The sequence below is a fragment of the Nuphar pumila genome, chromosome 15 (assembly GCF_984573655.1).
Source record: "Nuphar pumila chromosome 15, dmNupPumi1.hap1.1, whole genome shotgun sequence".
NCBI lineage: Eukaryota > Viridiplantae > Streptophyta > Magnoliopsida > Nymphaeales > Nymphaeaceae > Nuphar > Nuphar pumila.
Window position 1 is genome coordinate 78,834,191 of NC_143263.1, and position 25,118 is coordinate 78,859,308.

Consider the following 25,118-nt stretch of genomic DNA (forward strand, 5'->3'; position numbering starts at 1 on the left):
CCACAATCTCCTAAGAGGACTTGAGAAACGATGAGGACTACATTCATAACCAAATTAAACAAACAAACAGGCACCACAGCTAAATAAATTGATCCACTGGCATGAGGGAGTACATTTTTAGTCTAATATCTCAGAGCTACGCCCCCTTCAAAGGAAGTCTTCATATGAAATAGCTAAGATCGGCAAGAAAATGTGAAGCCCATGGCACCACATAGGCTTCTTGTTTTCCTGCAGGATGGGCTTCACTAGCATTTTAATCCATGAACCACATCTAAAGCCTCACCTGGTGAGAAACAGCTAAACCAGCAACAAATTCAACTCCTAAAGCCTTTTGTGTCTCAAGTGGCCTTTTCAAGCAGTAAGCAAATGCAGCTTAACCTGTTTGTCAAGATGAATATAAGAGCAAAACCTAAAAGCCAAAGACATGAATAGATTAAAATCATATTCCAAGATGCTTGTATCTAATGATTGAAATCTGTGATGCAGAATGGGAAACAAACACGCCTTCTACAAAAAATGGGCTTCTTCTTCCGATATCCCAAAAAAGGGGCATATTTGTTTCCCGGTTTGCCGAAAAATAGTGGCTTTCCCATAAATGCAATGTGGGGCATTTGATCACAGTGCATGACCGTGTACAGTAGGACAAACTGAATTTTCTTAAAAAAAGTGAGGGAAAATGTTTGAAATGAGCTCAAAATAATTTTCTAGAAGTAAATCTCTATGATATTAGAAGAAACAAGCAAAGGAAGTTAAGGATGATTTTGAAAAATGAGAAATAAACAAGCGTGAAGATAGGTGTTTGATCACTATGTATGACGTAAATGCATACAATGAATGATAAAAAACGAAAAAAATTCCTTTTAGAAAATCTTTGAGAAGATTTTGCAAAATGTCATTTGAGTAACAAAATATTCAAGGAAAGAAGTAAAAACCATTGAGAAAACCTGCAAAACACTCATAGAAGTTTGTTGAGGTTATTTAAACTGTTTTTTTTTTAAATATCGCTTCCAATAAGTAATGATATGTAATTACATAAAGTAAAGTTTTTAATAAACAACAGAAACTTTCTTTAGTTTGGGTTACAAAACTTTGGGCAGGTCATATACAAATCGTACAAGTATCGAATCCTAATCCCATCTGGGACTTAGGTCCAGATCCATACCCATGAGCAAACTCAATTACAAATTTAATTCCAAACCATTAACAGGTAAAGGCATTCATAACCATATTTAAACCATTCATAAGATCAGAAACAATACGAATGTCATTACAAACTCGTAATAGTTTCAAAGTAGCATATACTTTCTTAAACTAATACTAGGAACTCGAAAAGACAAAAGAACTGGTTCTGGCACTGTCGTCCTATCCCGCCATCGCCTTCAAAGAGCTACTCCTCACCTAAATTTGTTAATATTCAAGGGGTCAGAGTCACCGACCCTACATGCTTGCATTGACTAATACATGTAAAAACATACAACCATTCATAACATAACACGACATAACACATCCCTTTACAGAACTCATCATGCTATATAATAAGACATTTCATGCTTCAAATGTTAAAATGCAACACACAAGCATGCTACAACATTTTAAACTAACCAGTCCATAAATTCTACATGGTTATCATAATGCATTTGATAACATGCAATATATTACTTAAGTGTTTGCATCATTGGGGCATATTTTCAAAAATAAATTGTTCAAGTATAAGGTCTTTGTTTCTCGTGAAACAATTCATCGCAAACAGCCGAGACCACCTCAAGGGTATATTATTCTCTAGATTGTATTTTACCCGAGTGGCTGACTGAAGTGGATCCCAAAGAGGGTGCTCCGTGATCGGGAGATACACCTCGCTAAGGCCTACAATAAATTGGAATGCATTCCAGAAAGCTACTTATTGCAGAAGTATTGGACCTACCACCTAGGATACATTAGTAGTCTAGCCTCATAACTCTGAGGACTGGGGACCAAGTGAAACGCCTCACTCTCAAATAACATAACGGTCCAACAGAGTTTTATAACACCTACCCTCTCCGAGGTAAGTCTGAATGAGTTATTGGGTTTATTAATTTAAGGTCTTGTACATTACATTACGGATGCCTTCTATACTTAGGCATCCCAGGGCTCAACAACTGCTATCAATATTGTCATTTCACGCATGAGCATCTTACTACCTCTCTAGAATAGTTATATGTTTTAGTTGTTTGACCTTTTATAACTCACTCATTATGCTCGGATGTCTAAACCGATCAAGCATCTTGCCTATGAAGGCGATAAACATCATTAATTATGTGTGCATGTTTTGATTCATAAATTAGTGTGCCTTACGCACCACCCAATGGATTCTCATCAACCTTGTGCTCCTAAAGAGCAGTTACATGTACATGCCTTTCCGTACAAAATAAAAACCATTATGCTTGGGTGTCTATACTGATCGAGTATCTTGCTTGTGAAGGCAATAAACGACATTAAAACACACACTACACATACAAATATGCCCAGTGGCACCATCAAGGTTCCTTAACCACATACTCATTCATAAAGTGCATGCATGTATCACATGTCTTATAGCACTATATTTATGTAATATCATGCCGCATTTTAACATATCATGATAACAAAGATCATCATGTATAATATTCAATCATTTACAAACATGATATTTAATCAGAGTCATTCATACATACATGACGCACATGATATCATTGCATAACCGAGTTCATGTGCCCATATATAGAGCATCAGATGCATTCACATAGACTGCAATAATTGGCATTCACATAACACATTAATACATTCAGTCTCATTCTTAGTGCTCTTATCATAGCACTAACATCTTTATATACAGATTTTATGTGTTCATCATAACATCGGCATAGTCATGTACCTAATCTTACCATGATTTGCACATAGCACAATCACATTCACAAATGTATCATATTTAGATTTTCATGCATATCTCAGCATTCATAAAGCATATCTATATGCATACACACATGCATGTACATGTTCGAAAAAGAATCTGAACCCATGCACATAGCCATTTGTAAGAATCTGAAATACATGTGCCCGTACATGTTCGCAAAAATATGCACACGTGCATATAGCTATTCATGTAAAAATCTGAAATACATGTGCATATACATGTTCATAAAAATTTGTACATATGAATATAGCTATACGTGTGCATATATATGTTCATAAAAATTTGCACACATGCATATAGCTATTCATGTAAATCTGAAATATATGTTCATGTACATGTTCGCAAAAATTTGCACACATGTATATATGCATTCATAAAAATCTGAAATACATATGCATGTACATGTTCGTAAAAATCTGCATACATGTATATATGCATTCGTAAAAATTTGAAACACATGTGCATGTGCATGTTTGTAAAAATTTGTACACATGCATATAGCTATTCGTGCAAATATAAAATACATGTACATGTTCGTAAAAATTTGCACACATGCATATCCATATTCGGAAAGATTTACACGAGCATGTCCATATTCAGAAAATTAGCACTACATATGCATATTATATTTAAATATAGCTTTTCACATACCTAACGCATGGATTAGCATATATAAACACGTACGATTAGTTGTTTTTCCTACCTCGAAATCCACATAATTATGAAAGAAGCAAAAAATCCCCAAAATATTGAGAGTGATTTTCCTCCAAAAGAATATAAGAGTTTTTGGCAAGGCAAATAGTGTTTACAACTGAACGTGGTAAGAGTTCACTTGTGCCTCGTGATTTGTGCTCAAAATGGGAAATCGGTTAGGATCACTCACACATGGTTTCACACCACAATGCGGGTCGACAGTAGAACGAGGTACCGCGGCTCAATTGTGGTTTGTATCGCACTCAGGTGGCAGGAAGAGTGGCTGCAGCGACATCTCGTAATAGGTGGCAGACTATAGCACCACACAACCATAGGGAGTGGCATGGGTGGCACTGTGCAACCGAGAATCAGGGGCACAACTGAGGGTGGCAGCACCCAGCTGACTGGTGGCAATGGTGGCTGCCTTCCGGCAGCCCATTGTTTCAGTTGGAAAATGAGCGAGGTGCTGAGGGTGGCAGCCCTCACACTTCCGGTAGAACAGAAAATGAAGAGAGGAAGACGATGGTGATGGTGGAATTGTGCAGGGTTCACCAGGGTTGTGTGCAAGCTAGGGATGGTGCAGGATGTCATCGGCGTTGCTGGAGTGGTCCTGTACCACTTCGGGTAGGAAAACAGTGATGGTCATCGCGAGTGGGTCATGTGCAAGGAAATCAAAAGGTCATTGGTGGTAGTTCCCGAGCACAAAGAGAAGGAGATGACAGTGGTAGTGGTGATCGTGGGTCAGCCTCACCGAAGTTGTTGTGAGATGCACTCACCTAGGTCGAGTGTGGTTTTGGCAACGATCTGCGTGCGACAGGAAGAAGAAGAAGATGTTGGCAGTCGTGTGCAGGCCCCCACCGTCACCATGGCACACTCAACTGGGCCAAGTGTATCTTTGGTAATGGTGCCGGCCAAAAAAAGGAGTTGGTGATGGTGGTGGTTTTTGCCACCACCTGCACCAAAATGAGAGGAGAAGGGGTGGTCGACACCCTCCCCACACAAAAATCAAGAGAGAGAGAGAGAGAGAGAGAGAGGGTGTCTCAATATACCCTCTTTCACGAAAATGGAAAAAGTTAAAAGGATGGGAAAAGCATTGCTAGGGGTTGCCTATTTGTAGGCATGTACCCCTCCCCTAGGGTTTTGGAAGGTTGTAGAGGCATGGAGAAGAATCTTCATGCGTGAAAGGGTAGTGGGAAGAAGAGAAAAGAGGTGGGGTGAAGTGGGCCCCACATCCAACATGACTCCAAAAAGGAGTCATGGGTGAAACCTTAGATGTCTTTTTCATTTGTGAGGTATGTCTGTAATGAAGTGCCAAATGAAAGGAGCAACGTCTCCAAGCGAAAGCACGGAAGCACGCACATACACAAGATGCCACTAAAGGGCAAAATAAACCACAAAAGTGGTCAAGCACAAAAAGAAGATAAAAAAATATATCTCACTTCATAGAATGCTTCAAGAGAAGCTTAGCAAATACATGGGGCTGTGCCCCTTATTTATACACAGCAAGGGACCCAAGGAGGGGCTCCCATAGTGTCGTTGGAGCCCCTCCAACGGTCATATTTATGACCGTTGGAGGGGTCCAACGACTCTATGTGGACCCCTCTCAAGTGAATAAAAAACAAAAAAGGAAAAAGCAAAAAAGGAAAAAAGAATAAAGGAAAAAAGAAAAAGAGAAAAGCATATCAATGATATGCGTGTACAGGGTGAAATGACAGAAATACCCTTATCGGGTTTTACAAAATAAATATATATATATTTATATATATAGATAGACACATAGACATATATATATCATATATATGTGTATGTGTCGTAATCTATGTATATAGATATATATATATATATAAATATACATCATATTTTAACACCCCCCCTCAAACACATGGTGAGATCACCGAGAGTTTGCTAAGGAGGAAGTAGAAGCGAGGCGAAGGCAAGGCTTTGGTGAAGAAGTCCGCCAACTGATATTCGGTAGGAACATATGGAAGTTGAATGGTGCCTCGTAAAAACTCATCTCGAACATAATGACAGTCCATCTCAATATGCTTCGTTCGTTCGTGAAAAGTGTGATTGCTAGCGATATAGATGGAGCTCTTGTTGTCACAGCATAGCTTTGAGGGAGTTGAGAATGAGACACCCATGTCTTTAAGTAAGCTTCTTAACCATATAATCTCAGTTGTGGTAGTGGCCATCGCACGATATTCGGCTTCAGTAGATGAGAGAGAAACTTTACGCTGCTTTTTACACCTCCAGGAGATAAGTGACTCCCCAAGAAACACACAATAACCTGTGGTAGAGATACGATCATCGGGGTTACCCCCCCAATCAGAGTCAGTATACGCAAGTAAAGTAAGAGGTGAAGAAGAGGATAAGAATACTCCCTTAGTTATGGAATCTTTTAGATATCTGATAATCCTCATTACTGCTGCCATGTGAGTGGTGGTAGGAGCAGTCTGAAATTGGCTTGCACTATGAACTGCATGGGAAATGTCAGGCCTGGTAATAGATAAATATGTTAAGGATCCAATCAATTGACGATAAGGCGTGGGATCAGATAAAGGAGTGCCATCATTGGCTCTCATCTTGGCATTGATCACTTCTGGAGTCTCCACCCTTTTGTCATCTGTTAGCCCAGACCTAGCAATAATATCAGAGGCAAGCTTCATCTGAGATAGGACATACCCCTTAGGGGAGTATGCAACTTCAATTCCTAAGAAATACCTCAAAAAACCCAGATCAGACATATCAAAATTTTTCTTAAGAATTTTTTTAATAAGATCAATACCTTTCTTATCATTACCTGTGATAATCATATCATCAACATATAATAACAAAATGGTTATGTATTCATTAGAGGATTTAACAAACAAAGCAGTATCAGTGTAACATGAGGAGAAACCATTATCAAGAACTACTTTGCTAAAAAGATCATACCAAGCTTTTGGCGCTTGTTTTAACCCATAAAGAGCTTTGTTCAATTTTAGAATATTGCCTTTCCCAATTTCAAGACCCGGCGGAGGATCCATAAGAACTTCTTCACATAAATTTCCATTTAAGAAAGCATTTTTAACATCAAGTTGATATATAGGCCATTGTTTGATGGATGCTAAAGCAATTAAGGTTCGTACACTAGTCATTCTGGCCACGGGAGCAAAGGTTTCTTCATAGTCAATCCCATATTCTTGGGCATAGCCTTTTGCTACCAAACGAGCTTTGTATCTTTCAAGAGACCCATCACATTTAGTTTTGACTTTATATACCCATCTACACCCAATTGCCTTCTTCCCTAAAGGTTGAGGAATAATGCTCCAGGTTTGGGCCTTGTTAAGAGCCTCTAATTCGATTTTCATGGCTTCAATCCAATGTGGGTGATCTTTAGCTTCCTTGAAAGAGGTAGGTTCGTGATACGAATGTATTAACATAAGACAGGCCCTATAATTCGGAGAAAAAGATTCATAGGATACAAACTTTTGTGGTGGCCTACTGGTACGAGAAGATCTCCTAGGTAGATTGTTGTCAGTAGATTCTTCTAAAGAGAAGTCTTGAGAGTATCTGTCAATAGCAGGTTGATGTTCATTTCCTATCCGCCGAGTATAGACATTTATATCATTAAGGTTTTCATTTTGGGAGGTATTATCATGTTGTTGTATATCATTATAATGTGAAATTCCATCACAACTAGTATCACAAGAAATAGCTTCAGGAGACTCAATTCTAGGAGCTAAGTCAAATAAAAAAGAATAATCGATGTCTTCCTTAGATGTGTGGATATCGAAACCATTTTGTTCTTCAATAAAGTTTACATTTCTCGACACATATAATTTATTGTTTCGAATATCATAACATCTATAGCCTTTTTGATTCTCACCATAGCCAATGAACACACATTCAATAGCTTTAGGTGACAACTTATCTTGTCCTAGACTAAGTACAAAACATTTGCATCCAAAGATTCTTAGTCTATTAAAATCGGGAGTAATTTTAAATAATTTTTCAAAGGGCGAAACATTTTTCAAAGAGGAAGAGGGCATACGATTCACAAGATATGTTGCGGTAAGAAGGGCTTCGGCCCAAAAGTTTTTAGGAACACATTTAGACACAAGAAGAGTTCTTGTGGTTTCAATTAAATGCCTATGTTTCCTTTCCGCAAGACCATTTTGTTGCGGAGTTTTAGGACAAGATCGTTGGTGCAAAATTCCATTTGTTTTAAAATAATTTTGGAAGTCTTTAGACATGTATTCTCCTCCGGAGTCGGATCTAAAAATGGCTATATTGTGTTGGAATTGGTTTTGAACAAGAGCGTGAAATTCTTTAAAATTAGTGAAGACATCGGATTTATTCTTGATAATATAAACCCATGTGTATCTAGTAAAATCATCAATAAAAGAAACATAGTAAGAAAAGCCTCCTTTGGACATAACGGGTGCCGGTCCCCATACATCGGAATGCACAAGTTCAAAAGGCCTTTTTGACACAAAATTGCTATGAGAATATGGAAGAGAGTGAATTTTCCCAAGAATACAATCATTGCATGTAAATGTATTTGTATTACAAAATTTTTCCAAAAATGGAAAGAGGTACAATTTGGAAATACTAGGGTGCCCAAGTCTCCTATGCCAAGTCTCAATATCTTTGGATTGAACATGATTACAAAATGATTTGGATGGCAAAGACAAAAAATCCATATAGTAAAGGTCCCCTCTTCTATGGCCTTGCCCAATCCGCTTCCCGGACCGGAGATCCTGCACATAGCAATGGGTTGGTGAAAAAGAGACATTACATTCAAAATCGGTAATTTGAGAGACGGAAAAAAGATTTAGATTAAGTTTTGGGATGATTCGGATTTTGGGAACAAAAAATTCTTTGTTTTGGTCATAAATTTTCTCAAGGTTTCCAATACCCTCAACATTTAAAGAAGTTCCATCGGCGGTGGATACATATGATTTAAATTTATTGAGACTTGGTTTTGACAAAAGTGATGCATTTGGAGTCATATGGAAAGAGGCACCCGAATCAAGAATCCAAGAAGACATACCTGGGAATGAAGAAATGGCGGCACCGGAAGTGGAAGGTGAGGATGATGATGCAGAGGCGTTCATCTTCATAAATTGTTGGAGAGTTTCGGTTAGATGAGCGATGGAATCCTTTATGTCACCATCCTTCTTTGAATCTTCATTGATGATTGGAGGAGTTTCTCCCACGGAAGCTACCTTCTTCTTGAATTTAGGGCAATCGGGACGAATATGGCCCGGTTCATTACAATTATGACAAATGATTTTCCTTCCTCCACCATTATTCTTCCAAAAATGTGGTGGTTTATATGATCTTACATTGTTGCCGGGTCTAGACACGGCATGTACTTCATCAACATCCCTTTTCAAGGCCAAACGGGTTTCTTCTTGACATAAATCGGCCAAAATATCGCTTAGAGGAGTAGAAGCTCTATGAAGTAGAGATCCTCTAAGTTGTTCAAATTCGGGACGAAGCCCATGAATAAATTGAAAGAACCTCTCTTTTTCCATTTGCTCTTGTCTCATAGCAATAGCACTTCCTTCCCATTGTGGTTCGAGAAGGACAAGTTCATCCCATAAAGAGGATAGGGCACTATAGTAGTCCCTAATGCTCATGTCACCTTGCTTGGTAGCTCTTACCTTTTCTTGAAGAAAAAAATGCCTAGCAAGGTCCCTTTGAGTGTACATACCTTTCATGAAAAACCATGCTTCATTAGCCTTCTTGAATTTTGCAAGATTTGCACAAATCTTCAATTCGACGTTATTCATGAACCATGCTAAGATTTTAGCATGTTCACTTTCCCAATCTTCCATTTTAGAAGAGTAATCAAGAATAGCCTTTTCTTTTTCTTCTTCATTCAAGGCTTTTTCTTCACCTCCCTCAAATTTAGTTAACTTTAGTTGTGGTTCCGGAATAGTTCCACAAACATAACCCCAAAGCCTTTTACCTTTGAGATTATTCTCCATAGCGGCCGCCCACATGCGATAATTGGTCCCATCCAATTTGAATGAGAGATCGATTTTTGCATCTTTGTTGGCCATTAGAAGAAAAATTTATAAGACAAGAGAGAGGAGAGGTATTACTTGTCAATGGAGGATCCAATGAAGCCTTCTTAGCCAAGGCTCTGATACCATGTAATGAAGTGCCAAATGAAAGGAGCAACGTCTCCAAGCGAAAGCACGGAAGCACGCACATACACAAGATGCCACTAAAGGGCAAAATAAACCACAAAAGTGGTCAAGCACAAAAAGAAGATAAAAAAATATATCTCACTTCATAGAATGCTTCAAGAGAAGCTTAGCAAATACATGGGGCTGTGCCCCTTATTTATACACAGCAAGGGACCCAAGGAGGGGCTCCCATAGTGTCGTTGGAGCCCCTCCAACGGTCATATTTATGACCGTTGGAGGGGTCCAACGACTCTATGTGGACCCCTCTCAAGTGAATAAAAAACAAAAAAGGAAAAAGCAAAAAAGGAAAAAAGAATAAAGGAAAAAAGAAAAAGAGAAAAGCATATCAATGATATGCGTGCACAGGGTGAAATGACAGAAATACCCTTATCGGGTTTTACAAAATAAATATATATATATTTATATATATAGATAGACACATAGACATATATATATCATATATATGTGTATGTGTCGTAATCTATGTATATAGATATATATATATATATAAATATACATCATATTTTAACAATGTCACATGGGTGCGGGTGCGGGTGCGGGTGCGGGTGTGGGTGCCGGGATTCAGCACTTCCAAAAAACCCGGGTGCGGGGGTGCAATAGGGGCAAAAATGTAATATATATATATATAATTTTGAAGTGCGGGGATTCGGCACTTCCCTCATGCTCTTCTTATTTGATGCATGGTTTTGGTGGGAGGAGCCTCTGAAGGACGAGCTCAGCGTGACCCACCAGCTCATGTGGGTCCGGGCGACCAAGAAGCTAGCATACGACTACTGTACCGATTTAGTCAAGTTTATGACCAAGCTGCCCGAGTGTGAGAGGACTTAGGACATGGTGGGTGATGGCGAGCTCTCTCACATGTTAGGATGGTGGTGGTAGTCAAACACGTGCGGTAGTGGTGAGATTTTTTTACATTTGAAAAATAAAAGATGGGAAAAATAAAAGAGGAATTTTTTCCTTCTTTTTTTTTTTGCTTTTTTGTTATAATGTCTCATGTAACATTATGAAAAGTTATTACCAGTGGTTGCTTGCTATGCATATAGAAATTGATTAAATCACAGGTTAGTGAATCTTGGTTGTGTAACTCTGTTTTTCTACAGTTCGTTGACTATTGTCTTAACTCTTTTTTCTTTGTTGTGCTTTCTTTCATTTTTTTCATGTACAAAAAATCCCACCACCACCACCCTGACATGTGCTAGAGAGCACGCCACCACCCACCATGTCCTCTCGCACTCATTCTGGCTGAGTCAGTACAGTAGTCGTAGGCGAGCTTCTTAGCCCGGACCCATATGAGCTGGTGGGCCTGATGCATGCTGAGCTCGGCCATTATAGGCTTCTCCCACCAGAACCTCATATCAACAGGAAAGAAAAAAAGAAAAACAGTGAAGAAGAAGAGGAGGGCTTGAGCGCATACCTACTCCCATGACAAGGAAGGTTCAGAGGCAATGTAAGCTGGCCCCAACACTACAGGCGTGCGCGAAAAGAAAAGAAAGGCAGCAAAGAAGAAGTGAGGGTCAGAAACGGGTGAGAGAGAATCCAGTTGAAAAAAAGAAAAGGGGGGGCTCGGCCCCTCCCCTGCCGACCCAACAAGAGAGTGAGAGGGGGGGTGATGCAGAGCATCTAGAGACAGAAGCAGATTTGGATCCCAATCCAAATATCCAGACCCGTTCCGGACATCGCTACCCAAGGTGATCCACACGCTTGCAGGACATCCGTGGTCCTAGTGGATCTCCCAGTTAGTTGATGCTCATCGTGATCCTTTTATTGCTTTGATTCCATTACGGAATCATATTTTTGGATTTTGCTTCATCAATAGTTATTTCATGTAATTTTTTTTATTTTTTTTTAGGAGCCGAATTCTACGGATCCGGATAGCTCTGATACCCTGTAGGATCTTTTTTATGGTACTAGAGGGTGTATGGGGTCCAAGGGTAGTTTTTATTTTTTCGCAAATCCGTTTCTCTCTTGGTGTTGGGGCAGGATCCAATTGGATCCAGAGCTTGATCCATCTTCATGAGGGGGATCCTAGGTGGCACCACTTTAGTGTGGTCCATCTTGGACCTCATTTGAATTCATGTTGACCAGCCCAAAGTCAAAAATAGACTGTTGGTGGAGTTATTAGCATTTGACAAAATCTAGGCTTGCACACTCGTTTTTGGTGCAAAGCTTGGGAAGGCCAAGGTCTCTTTATTGTGGCTCTTCCCAAGCAACCTAAGCCCTTAACTAAGGAGGTAGACCAAGGGGTGAGGGTCTTGTTCAATTTCGAATTGGTAGTGTGGCTGGTTCTAGAGTGAGAAAAATCAAGTTTTTGGTGTGGTTGGTGCTAAAAAGAAAGCTATCTTGGTGTGAAAGAAAAACCAAACTTCGTTTTTGTGTGGAAGGTGCTCTTGTGAAGAGGTTCTATTCGTGGTGGTTATTCTAAGTTTGTTCGTGGTGATTGCTCATCCATCCCTATTGTTCGTGCCTCTCTTGTGGCGTCAGTTGCTTTCCAACGACGGCCATTATCGATTTCAGCCCGGATATCTCTATCAGTTCTTCGTTCTATTTCTTTAGCTACTTTTATTCGCATTTGTTGCGATTGTTCATGATTTGATGTTGCTAAATTGTATTAGACCATTAAAGAGTTGTGAAGGCATGTTAGAAGTATTTTTTTTATGTTAAAACTTGTCTCATTTGATCTTAAGTTATTTCGGATTGTTGATGTGTGTGAATGAACTCGGGTTCTTTCAAAAGGACCAAAACGCTATTACGAGATAACAGAGAAGTTCCTGATAAAACATCCGTATCTGACTCAATACTGAGCGGATTTTCGTGTTCTTTAGCTTCCTGGAAAGCTAAACAACTTCCTACAACTTTGTAGTTGAAAGGTTTTTTAGATTCGTTCATTTGAACCCCTAAATCTGTCTGTCAAAGTCTCGGACTGATAGTCATCCACTGTCACCAGTTTGGTTCAGAACCAACTTAATAGTGTTTGGTATTTTCTGATTATCTGGAGATTCCCTGAATGAAAATTCGATTTTTTTTATTCTGTGGAAAGTTATAATTTAGACCTACAACTTTCATGTTTTTGCTTTTGATTGAATCGTTGCTTAGTTGCTTCAAAAATATTGATCTTTGCTGCTACTGTCGAATCTTTGAATTTTATTTTCTGAAACAATAACTCATACCATTTTAAAATTCAAAAATTTGTATAAGGTTATAGAAAATTTCAAAAATTGTGATCTTTAGTATTCTGGAAAGGTCTGAATCTGACCTTCATTTCGTCAGTTGTGAGTTTGTCCAAACTCTAAAGTTTGAAGGGTCAAAATTCCCTTCAAACAGTCTACCCCCTGAATTTCGATAATCTGTGTTGGACTTGTTTAGCAGTCCCGGTGTCGAGTCCGTGGAGCGGTCGTTCTTGCTTCGAATCTAGTATTTTTGGATTTGTTAGAAAGTTGTGCGAATCACGCACAACTTTCATTTGGATCTCCTCTGTCGAAACAGAGCGCACAGATCCCGAAAATCAGTTTTCCAGAGTTCTGTTCGGACTCTATATCATTTCAGCTCCCGCGTGCATTTGGATCTTGGATCGTGGATCGGTGTGTACCGAGTCCACCGTAGCATTGCATCAAGGGGGGCTCACCTGCCAAAAACTGAAGGAGCGAGAGGGGGGACTCGGCCCATCCCTTGCCAAAATCAGAGAGAGCAAGGGGGGCTCAGCCCCTCCCCTGCCGACCCAACAAGAGAGCGAGAGGGCGCAGGGGGGCTCGGCCCCTCCCCTACCGACACAAGAAGAGAGCGAGAGAGGGTACGTACCTGCGAAAGGAGAGGAGCCTAGGAGGTTGCGCTAGGGCGTCGATAGGAGAGAGCTCGAGCTGAGCGGGAGAGGAGAGATTAGGGCAAAAATTTTTTTTTGCCCTAATCCTCCTTTTCATCGGGGAATTTTTTTTAACATCGAAAAGTGGACGAAAATGACCCTGAGTGTGTTGACCGCACCCAGGGTCATGTTGACCACACCCGGTGCCGCACCCGCGTCGCGTCGCGTCGACGGGGGTGCGGCACCTGTTTTGCCGAGTCCCTGTGATTTAGTTTGTGAGTCAAAACCCAATCCATTACCCAACAGGTTGATCCATAATTCAAAGAGAGATCCAAGTGGAACTCTTTGTCTCTCCAATGTGAATCTGGGTCTGGAACCCAATTCATGTGGGTTGACCATTTTGGGTCCCCACTAAGGTACAAACCCAAAGTCATTTAAATTTTTGGTACTCATGGATACTTAATTAAATTTATTATTTAATTAAATTAAAAGGATAGTTTAAGTGCTAATTAACCTTAGTTTATCAATTAATTACTAAATAAATAAATATAAATAGCACTATAGACCAAAAATATGTAGAGTCCACTATATTTCCTTTAAATATTATTTAAAATTTATGAATATTACATCCATACTAGCTGAAGCCAGTGCTATCAACTCTGTTTTTATTGTAGAATGGGTTATCATAGTTTGCTTCTTGGATTCCCAATATCAACTATGTTTCCATTGTAGAATGGGTTATCACAGCTTGGTTCTTGGATTCCCAATATCAACTTTGTTTTCATTGTAGAATGGGTTATCAGTTATCACAGTTTAACACTAGGATTAAACAGAGTAGCAACATGCTTACAATCATAATGGCTATATTTTCTTAAAATTTTCTCAATATAGTCGGACTGAGTTAATACACAATCATACTAATGTCTAATCAATTTAATACCAAGTATAACATTAGCCAAGTCCATGTCATTCATTTCAAATTTAGATGAAAGAAAGCATTTGATATTATTTATGCATTCTACATTATTACTCATGAAAGAAGTCACGAATTTTAAAACCGTATGAAATTATTATATAATCAAATTTTTCATGTCATTGTTTAAGTGATTGTTTCAAACCATACAAAGATCTTAACAGTTTACAAACTTTCTTTTCTTAACCGGGTTCAATTGTTTCATATAATTTTTTCTTTCAAGACCATTTAAAAATACACTTTTAACATCCATTCGATGAATTTCAAGATTGAAAATCAATGCCAAGGCAACCATAATTCTAATAGATGCAATCATACTAACAGGAGCATAGGTGTCAAAATAATCAAGTCCAAAATTTTGTTTAAAACCTTTAGCTACAAGTCCAGCTTTAAATTTTTCAATAAAGCTATTGGTTCAAAGTTTTCTATTGAAAATCTATTTGCATCCCAAGGGTTTAAAACCAGCACGTAAATCAACTAAAATCCTTGTTTTATTCTCGATAATGGAATCTAATTCACTCTTTATAGACTCTTTCAAGAAGGGGCATCTGCAGAGGTCATAGGTACTGGAAACAATGTCTCTATCTATCATGTAGAAATGAAAATCAGGGCCAAAATCTTTTGGTTTTCTCACTCTTTTACTCTTTCTAATTTCAGGATTTTCATGCTCACAAATTATTTTCCTTGAATTATTTTCAATGCCTTTTGGAGCTTCAAGTGATTTTAAAGTTAAATATTCTATAAATATGGCTTGTATATATTTTAAAATTACTTTGGTTTTAATATTCATAAATCTATATCTTTTGTTACATTGAAAATATCCAATGAAAACACATGCTTGGTTAATTTTGGTTCAGTAAGCTTTACATAAGCAATGCAACCCCAAACTTACGTTTTCTACCTTTTCAATGTCATAAGGCGTATTGTTTGACTTAGAATATGGAACTATATTTTAAATATGACATAAACTAAGCACAACATCACCCCACAAGTTATATTCTATTCTAAAACTTATAAGCATTGAATTAACTATATCTATCAGAGTCCTATTCTTACATTCTACTACACCATTAGGATCAGGAGTATATGGACCAGTATTTTTTCTATGTATTCCATGAATTTCACAAAACTCAATGAACTCGTTTGAAGGTATTACCACTTCTATCGGATGTGAAAGACTTTATTTTGCAATTATAAAAGTTTTCAATCTCTGCTTTGAAATTCTTAATTTTTTCAAATGATTCATCTTTTGTCTTCATAAGATAGGCATAAACATATTTTAAAAAATGATCAATGAAAGTTATAAAAGTATTTGTTACCCCCCACGAGTTGAAGTATATATATAATTATATTGATGTAATAGGTAATACCCATTAAGGGTATTTTTGTCATTTCATTTATTGTAAAAAGATGTGCCCATTAGGGGCACAATGGTAATTTTATTTTTATTTATTTTATATAATGTCCTTTAGCTAAAGCTAAACGACATTTATGTCCTCCATAGAGTCGTTGGGACCTCCCCAACAACTCTATTTCTAGTCGTTGGGGAGGGTCCCAAGGTTGTGTATATAAAGGGTGTAACCCCTCTCTTGTTTCTTATGCTTGTCTCAAGCAATTATTCCCAATAAGAAATATATATTTTACACTGTCTCTTGCCCATTTGTGGTTTTTTTGCATGTGTGCTTGTATTTAACCAATAAGTGGTCCTTGTGTATAAACACTTTTGTGTGTTTATAAAGTCCATGAAAGGCACTCAATTGTTTTCTTTTTTTGTATTTCATTATAGCTACAAGACAAGATTCATAATTGCAGACAAAGATAAAAAAAAGTGTTACAAAATATTATGGGACTCAAGAGATTATGGGACCAAATGGCTAAAATGGATCCTATTTGGGATAACCCTAACGATATTTGCCTTGGGAAAAATCAAATTCTTGGAGAACAATTTTTTTAATTCATGAGAGGTCTTAGACCCCAATTTGAACAAGTGTGAGTCTGAATCATCCATCGTAAGAAAAAAGAGCTTCCACCTTTACACGAAGTATGCACGGAAGGGACTAGGTTAAAATTTATGGTTGAATCAAAAGAGTCCTTGGTCGTCTTTAGACCAGGCACCAACACTTCTTACAGGCTTCACTTTTCTGAAAATAACTTTGGGAGGCAACAAAGCGGGGATGGAAGAAAAAAATTTATTTGTCATAACTGTGAAGAACCGGGGCATATAAAACCAAATTGCCCAAAATTCAATAAGGACGAGAAAAGAGTAGCTACTCTAGAAGCTTCTCAAGAAGACACTGCAACCAATAGAGAACAAAAATATATTGGAAACATGTTATTATCCCAATTAGCAGAAGCTCTACAACCGCTCCTCAAAGGCTCATCCTCCATAATTGTTGTCGTGGTCTTTTCTTCCTCACCTCCCAATAAGATCTCTTGGCTCTTAGATTATGGTGCCTCCTTTTATACGACTCATAATAGTTTTATTCTCTCTGATTGTGGTGTTAACTCAAGATAGTTCCTCTCTTGATATAAAAGGAATTAGAAATTTTAAAAATTTCTCTAACTTATCTATTTCAAAAATTTGAATTATTGCAAAACTTAATTTAAATCTTCTTTCGATTTCTCAAATAATCGATCATGGTTGTAGTATCTGCTTTTCATCTGATCAATGTTTGGTATAGGATCTTCAGTTCGGGAAGCAGATTGGGGAAGGGCATAGAGAATGAAGTCTTTATTACATAGATCATTACCAAAGATACTTTTTGTCTCAATTTACAAAAATTGGATTTTTTTTGGCATCAAAGCCTAGATCATCCTAGCATCTCTAAGTTATCAAATGTATCTCATTTTAGAAAATTTTGTAAGGAAAGATTTAATATAGTGATTGTATTCTTGAGAAAAATGAAAGCAATTCCTTATCAAGAGAGAACCTTATTTGCTTACAAACCACTTGAATTAATTCGGATGTTTAGGGACCTACTCAAGTTGTTTTGAAAGGTGAATATACTTATTATATGATTTTTTGGGATGATTATTCTCGTTTTACTTGGATTTACTTTCTTAGGCACAAGTATGAAGTTTTTGGAACTTTCAAAACCTTTTATAATCTTGTTAAAATTCTTCTTAAACCGATATTTCTATCTTCCGTTCTGATTTAAGAGGGAGTTTATATCAAATGATTTTAAAAACTATTTAGAAAACCACAGTATTTCACAGAAGATCCTGTGGAAATACACCTCAACCAAATGGTTTGGTAGAAAGCAAACATAGACATATAGTAGAAATCACCAGAACCTTGCTTATTTCAAAACATGTCCCAAAACATTTTTGGGCCGAAGGTACGCTTATTGTTATTTACCTCATAAATAGACTTCCCTCACCCAAACTGCAAAATAAAAAATATTTCTCCATATGAAAAACTTTATAAAACTTTCCTTGATTATTTTAGATAAAAGACTTTTAGATGCAAATGTGTTGTCCTCACAAACAAAAATGACAAACTTTCACCCAAGAGTCATTCCTTGTGTTTTCTTTGATTACGATGAAACCCAAAAAGGATTTAGGTGCTACGATTTTGAAAAAGATAAACTCTATATTTCAAGGAATGTTACCTTTATAGAGCAAGAAAGCTTTTATGATTCAAATGTGTCTACGAAAGAAAATGATTATTCTTTTATGGAATTAGTTCCTAAATATGGTGATGAATTGTTGAATAACTGAATTGATGTTGACGATGACAATGAACCTGAATCAGATATCCAACTCAAAGGAACAACTTTTTTGATAAATAAGCAAGAGAAAATCTTTTTTGATGAACAAGCAAAGAAAGTCTTTCGTGCATCAGTATGTAGCTGAAAAAAATGATGAATAAACTATGGAAAAGAATTTTTTTGATGCATAAGCAGGACAAAATATTTTTTTGATGAATAAGCAGTGAAATAATTTGTTTATGATGAATAATTAGTGAAAAAAATTCAATAAGCATGGGAATAAATTCTTTTCAAATAAGCAGGGGGGAACTTTTTTATGAATAAGCAATTGAAAATTGTTTTGATGAATAAGGAGGGTTAAAACCTTTTCCAATGAATAAGCAGAAGAAGAAAAAATTCTATGAATAAGTAGAAAAAAATCATTGTATAAGCACAGTAAAAAAAACATTTTAATTAATAAGCAGTGGAAAAACTTTCTTTTGAGGATGAGGAGAAATTTTTTTTGAATAAGCAGGGGAAATTTTCTTTGATGAAGTAAGTAGTAGAAATTTTTTTTCAATCAAGGGATTTTTCAATGAAGTAGGGGAACAAGTTTTTGATAAATAAGCAGGGGAAAATATTTTTTGATAAAGAAGAAATTACAAATCTTCTTCAATGTTAAAAAATAAACAAGGTTAAAAATTTGATGAATAAGTAGGTGAAAAAAATAAATAAAGAAGAGAGGTGAAATTTTTTTTCAATAAATAAGCAGAAGACAATTTTTTCAATGAATAAGCAAAACAAATGTTTTTTCAAATAAAATTTATGAATAAGTTGTGGAAATGTTTTTCAGAAACAACAAATTTGTTTTTCAATGAATAGGCGTGGTTTAAATGTTTTCTGATGAAAAAACAAGAGAAAAAATAATTTTGATCAATAAGCAAGAAAAATCTTTTCGATGAATAAGAGTTGTTTTTTTATCAATATGTTGTGGAAAAAATGTGTTTAATCAATAAGCGGGCAAAAAATTGTACCATGAATAAGCCATACAAAAAATCAATGAATGAGCAAAGAACACTGGGAAAATTTTTCCTTGGGGAACAAGCAGTTGAAAAGAAAACTTTTTCATAAATAAGCAAGAGAACACTTTTGTTTAGATGAATAACTAAGGGAATATTTTTCCTTGGGGAACAAGTAGAAAAAAAAACTTTTTCATGAATAAGCAAAGGATTTTTTATGAATAAGCAGGAAAAAAATTTGCTTCAATGAATAAGAAAACATTTTTTTTATGAAGAGACAATGAAAAAGATATTCTTTGATCTCTAGCAAAGAATTGATTCTACATTTGAAAGAAACATATACACTCACTTTGGGTCCAGAATTGCCGCATCTGTCTAAATAAGAAAATTTGTAAAGCAAGGACTCGTGTCAAAACAGAATGTTGGGAATTCTAGTGATGGAATACAACAGGTCAGGCTTGATAATTTTTGCCTATGATGGGATCCATTCAGCCAATTGGTGATAAGATTGGAATCCTAAAAAGATAATTTCTAATCCTACAAGGTAAGGTTGCGACAATAGCGAGCATAAGATGACATATGATGTATGGGGAAAAGTTGAATGGTTACCAAACAAATCTCTAAAACTGATTCCATGGGCTTCATCTTGATATCCTATAGCAGGAACCACTATAATGGCACAAATGAGAAATTGAATTTGTCGCCCAAAACCACGGTGACAAATAAGAATCTTATTGACAATCTTAGTTTATCACCAGCCATAAACTTGACAATCTTAGATTTATTCGTCGCACATAATAAATAAGGAAATTTTCTTATGAATAAGTAGGGGAAAATTGTTTTATAAATAAGCAGGGAAAATTTTATTTTGATGCAAAAGTAGAGGAACAACTTTTTCGATAAATAACCAAGAGAAAATCTTCTCTGATGAACAAGCAAAGGAAGTCTTTCGTGAATCAGTATGTAGCTGAAAAAAATGATGAATAAACCTGGAAAAGAAAATGCATAAGCAGGACAAAATATTTTTTTCGATGAATAATTATTGAAAAAACATCAATAAGCATGGGATTAATTTTTTTTTCCAATAAGCAGGGGGAAAACTTTTTTTATGAATAAGCAATTGAATTTTTTTTCGATGAATAAGGAGGGTTAAAAACTTTTCCAAAAAATAAGCAGAAGAAAAAAGTATTGATGAATAAGCAGAAAATAATCAGCGTATAAGCATAGGAAAAAATCTTTTTTACTAATATGTAGTGGAAAAACTTTATTTCGAGGATGAGGAGAAATTTTTTATGAAAAGCAATGGAATTTATTTTGAATAAGCAGGGGAATAATTCCTTTGATGAATTAAGTAGTAGAAATTTTTTTCCAATGAGAAAGCAAGGTATTTTTCAATGAAATAGGGAACAATTTTTTGATAAATAAGCAAGGGAAAATATTTTTTGATAAAGAAAAAATTACAAATATTTTTCAGTGAATAAACAAGGTTAAAAACCGATGAATAAGCAGGTGAAAATAAATAAATAATGAAGAGAGGTGAATTTTTTTTTTCAATAAGTAAGCAAATGACAATTTTTTAATGAATAAGCAAAACAAATGTTTCTTTAAAGAAAATTTATGAATAAGCCATGGAAATGTTTTTTAGGAACAACAATTTTTTTTTCAATGAATAGTCATGTTTTAAATGTTTTTTAATGAAAAAGCAATAGAAAAAATGATTTTGATGAATAAGCAAGAAAATCTTTTCGATGAATAAGGAGATGTTTTTTTATAAATATGTAGTGGAAAAAAATGTGTTTAATCAATAAGTGGGCAAAAAATTGTATGATGAATAAGCCATGAAAAAAAAAACAATAAATAAGCAAGAGAAAACTTTTGTTTAGTCGAATAACTAGGGGAAAATTTTTCCTTGGGAAACAAGCAGTTGAAAAAAAAAACTTTTTCATGAATAAGCAAAGGGTTTTTTTATTAATACAACAACAACAACTACTACGCCTTCATCCCAAAACAATTGGGGTCGGCGATATGAACCAACAAAGAAAATCATTCTGGGTCTTCCACATGAATCCTTCTCCTCCAATCATTTCTATCCAATGCCATGTCCTCGGTGAGGTTCAAAGCATTCATATCCTTTCCTATCATCTCCATCCATGTCCTCGGTGAGGTTTTTTTATGAATAAGCAGAAAAAAAATGCTTTAATGAATAAGGAAAAAAATTATGAAGAGAATAAAAAAATTATTCTTTGATCATTTGCAAAGCATTGATTCTATGCTTGGAAGCACCTTGGATCTAGAATTGCCTCATCTGTCTAAATAGGACAAACTCTAAAGCAAGGACTTGTGTAAAAACCAGAATGTTGGGAATTCTTGTGATGGAATATAACTGGTCGGACTTGATAATTTTTTGCCTATGATGGGATCCAATCAGTCAATTGGTGATAAGATTGGGATCTTAAGAAGGTAATTTCTAAACCTACACGGTTAGGTTGTGGCAATAGAAAACATAAGATGACATATGATGCATGGAGAAAAGCTGAATGCTTACCAAAAAAAATCACGAAAATTGATTTCATGGTCTTCATCTTGATATCTTAAAACATGAACCACCATAATGACCTGGGTGAAAAATTGAATTTGTCGCCCAAAACCGATGACAAAATAGAATTTCAGTGACAATCTTATATTATCGCCTGCCATAAAATTGACAATCTTAGATTTATTTGTTCGCCCATAATGAATAAGGGAATTTTTTTTATGAATAAGTAGGAGAAAATTTTCTTATCCAAAAAGAATAGTCCATATGGATCTTTGAGCGGGTTTGTGTGCATGCACCCAAGCTCAAAATGCAGTCCACCCCAGAGTGTCATCCTAGGCTACACCCTATTCAACTAAAATAAATTATGTTATGCCTTCACCTTTCCTGCAACTGCGTAACAAGATTCCACAATGATTTAGTACCTTCATCAAAAAAAAAATCTCTCATATTGTTCTTCTATCCACCACAATCAAGCTTCTTAAATCATCACTTTGTTTGATCTAATGCAGCCTTTGGACAGAACTATGAAACAAATACTTACATTAATATAGCAGGTAGAAATGGACAGCAAACCTACCAGCACATGCAAAATCCAGCAACCTAAAATGTACACTTGAATACATTAAAAATGCATAACTATGCAAGTGACAACAATTAGATTTTGATGTCAGTTTTTTAAAGTAATGTATTTTAGTTAAAACAACAATTTGATGAACTCTCCAGGATTGCACAGTTCTGACAAGCTACGTCTTACATCACTAAGAAAAAAATGACAAGCTATGGATGCATTTTGTCTAGCTCAAAGAAGCAACATAAATAGACATAAGAAGCTCGTAAACAAGTCAGTTACCTGAAAAGCAAGCAATTTGTCATTTTTGCAATGCTTAATGCTCTTCCTTACAAGAGCAAATTAAAATGAAAAAAAAATACATTTAACTGCTTATTATCAATCAAACACTAATTCACAATAGATATTAGTTGGTTTACTAAAATAGGCTGGAGCTTAGCTCATTGAATTTGTTATACTGACCTTAAACATGTGTTTTATGAGAGAAGGCTGAATGGCTCAAGCATATAACCGTTAGGGATCTATGACCTGAGAAATCCTTGATTACATTCATTGTCAATCATCTCAACTTATGGGTCAATTCTACCCTTATTGATGAAAGATCCAGCATAGATTTTGTATCCAGAATCCACCAGCTAACATGAACCAGTATGTACATCATTTTCCATCAATCAATATTGTCTAGGTTAATGGCAATCAACTATAAGAGTTTCTTGATGACTCTGAATCTTTTCCACAGCTATCTTTGTCATTGGAGATTTAGATGCCAACATGATCATTCACACATTGAATCTTAATCTAGCATATCAAGGTTTTAAATCTCCTTAAAATTTCATGCATAAGAGGTATATTTTAGAAGTATTTGACCAAAGGGGACATTCCAAATTCTGCCAACCAAATCCTTCTTAACTTATTTTTTCTAAAAACACAAATCAGTGAAACAGGTTTTCAAAGAACACTTGATCAACGCAAGACCTGTACACATGCTAAAACACTAGAAAAAAACTCATTTTTGTTTTAGAAGTATTTGACTAAAGGAGACATCCCAAATTCTGCCAAACAAATCCTTCTTAAGTTCTTAACTTATTTTTTCTAAAAATATAAATCAGTGAAATAGGTTTTTAAAGAACACTTGATCAACGCAAGACCTGAACACATGCTAAAACACTAGAAAAAACCCACAAACGCCAAGGCCAATAGTGAGTTGAATTTGATTTTTTTTTTTAAATTGCTTTATTTCTTGATATTACTCCCCCCTCATTCATTATCTCAATAAGGGTCAAAGTCCAGCCCTGCTTAACATTATCAAGAAATTATCTTGATCACTCACACAGCAAAGGCTTAAAGTTTCTTATTCATTATAGGTAAATCCAAAAAAGAGAAAAAGCATCAAGGAAAATCACTTATTCAAGCAATCTACCTACTATCGATACTCAAACATATATAATCTGAATATTAAGTTTTGAGCTATGTATTTACAAAGTGACCAGTTCACCAAATCTTGATGAAAATTTTTCTATCCAAGCAAACAGTTTTGTCCGAGTGTCTTTTTGAGCACAGAAAGCCTACACAATAATCCTGAAATGCAATCTACAAACAAATAAATCATTGGCTAGACAAAACAAAAGGAAAAGAGGATTTTCCTCCTACATTGTCAAAGTTTTTTCTCTTTTAAATATGAATTTTTCCAACTAATATTCAAAGAATTTAATTTCTATGAAACCACTATCGTAAAGACATGTGAAACAGTATAAATCAAACAGGGAAAAAACAACTAAAACTTCCATGATAACAGTCTCAGATCAAAACCTGTTCCTTTAGCAAAAGACCTCTCTATAAAAACTCTCAGGACACACCCTTCCTGTGTTCTAAGTGAGCCCGTGAAGCAACGTTCTCCTTGAACATCATAGTAAACAATTTCAATAATCAAATCCCGTTAACCTTTCCTTTTGTCTTATCTCGTTGACAGCAAAAGGCACAAAATTAAAACGCTAGAGACGGAAGGTTTCGGTGTTACCTTCTTATTGATCATGAGAATCATCATTAATATGCTTGAAACTCACAGTCTCTAGTCTGATGGTGGCTAACCTTGAGCACCATAACCCACTGCAATAGGATATAGAACAAGTACACCATGTTGCGACACTCGCCCTAAACTGCAAAGTAAACAATTCCATCGATCAAATCCCATAAAATTAACAGACAATATTCTTCCCTTCGTCCATCTCTTCTCATTGATAGCAAAAGAAATAGAAAACTTATAGGAAACACAAAAATCAAAACCTAAAAGAGGAATTTGTGTGGACTTCTTATTGATCAAGACAATCGGCATCGACTAGCCGGAAACACGTAGCATCTGGGTGGATTTTTAGCCAAAGATTAGTTCTCACTTATCAAGATACTAGAAGGATCACGACCCTCTGGAAACAGAATGGACTTCCCCTTCCGGAATCAATGAGGTCGATGCTATAGATTCCCTTGATAAGAACCATCCGGAAGAGAGGGAACCACCAGAGCCCAGGTCGCCAGCAACAGAGCATACGGAGGCAAAAATCTTCGCCAACCGCGTCCCTTCGGATGCAGAAAAACATGGCAGAGCTGCCGCCGATCCCCCTCCGGCATCACCGGCTACGAAGGGTGTTCTGCCACCGCCCATGTCGTATGCAACCGCCATTTTCAGGAAACCCTAGTTTTCTAGGGTTTTCTTGCTTT

The 25,118-nt window shown here is 36.2% G+C and overlaps 1 long non-coding RNA gene across 1 annotated transcript; it reads right to left on the bottom strand.

Moving 5' to 3' along the window:
* Positions 1 to 1,320: 1,320 nt before the first annotated feature.
* On the bottom strand, positions 1,321 to 25,118 carry LOC149815700 (uncharacterized). Its single transcript, XR_016428108.1, has 3 exons — positions 24,690 to 25,118; positions 24,424 to 24,562; positions 1,321 to 1,398 (listed from the first exon to the last, which is right to left on the bottom strand). It is a non-coding gene; the product is annotated as an uncharacterized LOC149815700 (long non-coding RNA).